The 3,613-nt window shown below is 36.1% G+C and overlaps 1 pseudogene; it reads right to left on the bottom strand.

Annotated features, from left to right (window-relative positions):
- Positions 1 to 1,666: 1,666 nt before the first annotated feature.
- On the bottom strand, positions 1,667 to 2,134 carry LOC149140288 (small ribosomal subunit protein uS19 pseudogene; annotated as a pseudogene).
- Between the last annotated feature and the right edge of the window lie 1,479 nt (positions 2,135 to 3,613).

The following is a 3,613-nucleotide window of genomic DNA, read 5'->3' on the forward strand; positions in this document are numbered from 1 at the left end:
ATATCTACTATCTTGATGATAGGGCACTCTGTTTGCCTTGGGCAATAATACTTTTGATATATAGTTTTTTTTTACAATTTCCTACTCTTCCTTTGGCTCTGCATTTGTGATTTCATCCATACCTTTCATATCTTGTTGAGACGTCTTTCAAGATTCACCAAATCGATATGATTTTTTCTAAAAAATATCACTCTCCCTGCTATTAACACCGCCCTTCTCGGCTTCTTTTCCTTCTGAGGCCTTGAACCCTTGTACATAATGGACAAATGGAATCTACAACCCAATATAGAACCCAATTCAAGATCGAAAGGATCCTCCTGAATTCTATAACAGAATCTAAGAGATTATGCACAGAGGGAGAGCATCGAACCTTATCCTGACCTAGTAAGGAAGAAGAGTAGTGGGTAAGAGATTATGCGTACAGGAAGAGCATCAAATCCTCTCCCAATCTAGAAAGGAAGAAGAGTATCGGGTAAGAGATTATGCACAGAAGAAGAGCATTGAACCCTCTCCTAACCTGGTAAGGAAGAAGAGTAGTGGGTAAGAGATTATGCTCAGAGGAAGAGCATCGAATAGGAGACCTGAAATCAATAGGTCAATATTTGATATTGCATATAGACATGTAACTATTCTACTTTCATATAGAATCCTTGGGGCCAGCAATAAGTTGAGCAGGAAAGAGACAAAATCTCCTAAGTGGTATTAGGTGAAGGGCGTACATGGGAGAAAATATTGTTGCATACAGTTAGAGGATGCGTCTCCCTTACTAGCTAGTATTCTCCTCTAAAGAGCATCGAGTTACTCATCTCAGGGATACAGGGGTGCAGAAGAAAATCAATTTTGTTAAGTATTGGGTTGTTAAGGATTTATGGGTTCATTCCTAAGTGGTACGTAGCAGAGAAAGGCCCAAGCTCTATTTCTGAGTGGTCCAAATTAACTGGGTGATATTCCTCATGTTGATTTTCATACCCAGGATGAGAAAACTAGCTTACTGAGGTAGGAGTAGAAGTAGAGAGACGTTCTCCCACAAACAGTGGCACCTACTCTATGTCAAGTCGTCCCAGCTGCAATAAATTGAAAAAGAGGAGGGTAGTCTTGCTATTTTCAGGCAAAGGATCCATTTGGGAGGTTATTTCTTGTTTTCTCATGATACGCTCTTGACCTGGGCAACATTCTACATATCCATAATTGTATAACTATTAGAGGACGCAACTTGGGCATTTGGCACTACAAAACAGGAAGGGACTACAATACTAAGTTTACTAGGAATCCTAGTACGGAATAGAGTTTACTTACAGTAGGTGTTATTGCCTTTGAGCCCTCTCCCAACCCGGTAAGGAAGAAGAGTAGCATGGAAGGAATAATGAAATGAAATGATATTTTAACATTTACAAGACTAAAAATAGTCTATGGAATGAGAATTTTTTTTTGTTGACAGAAATTTCATCAAAATAACCAAATAGTTCAACTTATACAATATATATAGTGCATTAGCTAATTAAACGTAATAATACACCAAAAATTACTCTTCAAAAATTCATGTAAGCATTGTGAAATGATTTACTGATGTGAATATGAAACCAATTATTTGTGCCTATACTTGTAAGCTGAAAACAATTAAGAATACCCCACTACATATCCACCATATCAAATGATCTAAGCTGGTCTACTTTAGAGGAATAAACCTAGAGTAGTGTGTAGTACCAATACCAGGTCTTCCATGCTTAACTAGATTATACGAAATAGAAAACCCTGCCAGATAATGGCCAATCATATCAGGCTTGATTTCAGGCTTGATTTCGACCTGATTGAATGTCTTCCCATTCTAAACACCAATAATGCTACCAATCATCTCAGGAACAATTATCATGTTACGGAGGTGGGTTCTAACTGGCTGTGATTTCTCACCTGTAGGAGCTTCCCATTTCGCCTTACAGAGCTTCTTGATCAAGGCCACTGGTTGCCTCTTCAAACCTCGCTGAAACATTCTTCAAGCACAAGCATGGAAGATCTTGACAAGCTCTTCAGAGGTCATGTCCAAAAGGGAATCCATATCAACACCCCTGTAGGAGAACTTCTTGAACGTTATCTTCTGCATCTACATTGTGCCTACATCCAAATCTGCATATGCCATGGTTGCAACTGAATCAACAAACAATGCCTCTTCTCTTCTCTGGAAAATATACTCAACAAACACCTTACCTCAAGAGGTCACTTCCAAAAGGGCATCCAGATCAACACCCCTGTATGATAACATCTTGAACGTTCTCTTCTTCGACTGCACTTTTCCAACATCCACATTTGCATTTGCCATGGTTGCAACTGAATCAACAGACAACACCTCTACTCTACTCATGTAAACACACTCAAGGAACACCTTACCTTAAGAGTAGCAGGAAATTAATTGATTAGATTTTAACAATTTGTCAATTGAATAGCGGGAAATTAAATTTTAATGGGCAATTTTAGATTTTAGAGTAGCCAAAGTTTAGATTTTCACAATTTGTTCATTGTTTATGTTGTCACTATTGAGTAGGAGGTTTTTTCGTATAGAGGTTATATATTTAATAGATTTGAAGGTCCAGAGAGTGATCATTTTGGTTGAGAGTTTCAATAAAAATATAAAAATAAACTTATTTTGAAAAATGTTTGTATCATATGAGAGTATAAAAAATTCTCTAAGCAAGCATTTTCATATAAAGAGGGAAAGAGAACATGAGATTTACACATACGGCGACTATAAAAGACCTCCCTAATCAAGTATGTTCATATAAAAAGGGAAAGAAAACATGAGGTTTACACAAGGGGAATATCAACTAACCCGTAAGGAGGTGGAAAATATACTTAATTCTATGAATAATATTATTAATAAACTCAAATATTCCTAGGTAGCCCCATTATTTTTGGGGAATAATGTTATTAATAAACTTCAAGTAGTTGTAAGTAGCTCAAAAATACCTTATTAGAAGTTAGTCATAGTTTAGTTTACATTAGTCATTTTTAGTTTATTACTTATTAGCTTGTCATATATTTTAACCCGTGACTAAATTAGTCATTTATGTTAGTTTTTTTTAGTTGCGTGATTTTTAGTTGCGTCACCTAAAATTGCTCATTTTTCGTAGTATTTCACTTTAAAAAGTTGTGGTGACTAAAAAATATTTTTTAGTCACCTAGTCACTAATTTCTCATTTTCTACTATTGTTTTGTTACAATAGTAGAAAATTCAGTCAATATTATTTTATTATTCTCCATTTTCGAGATTAACTCAATACTTTCTTATAAATAAGAGGGTTTTCCATTCATTTTTCACCGTGATCATTATCATCATCACCATTATCATCATCACCATTATCGTCTCTTTTCTTTTGAGCTCCCATTTGAGTTCTCCACATTGTTTTACAGGGGATTACAGAGGATTGGGACAATCCTCTGTAATATCCCGCCACATGGATATTACAGATAGAGCAATTCTTCGATCTCAATAATGTGCAAAACCCACAAAAGGTACGTACGGCAACTTTATATTTGGAACCAAATCAGTTTGTATGGTATCGGAGCTACACCGGACTTAGCTACACCGGACTTCACAAAAACCTTTATTGTGGAATGTGAT

This window comes from Pinus tabuliformis, chromosome X (assembly GCF_031772625.1).
Source record: "Pinus tabuliformis cultivar Carrire ecotype Pingquan chromosome X, CPIR1, whole genome shotgun sequence".
NCBI lineage: Eukaryota > Viridiplantae > Streptophyta > Pinopsida > Pinales > Pinaceae > Pinus > Pinus tabuliformis.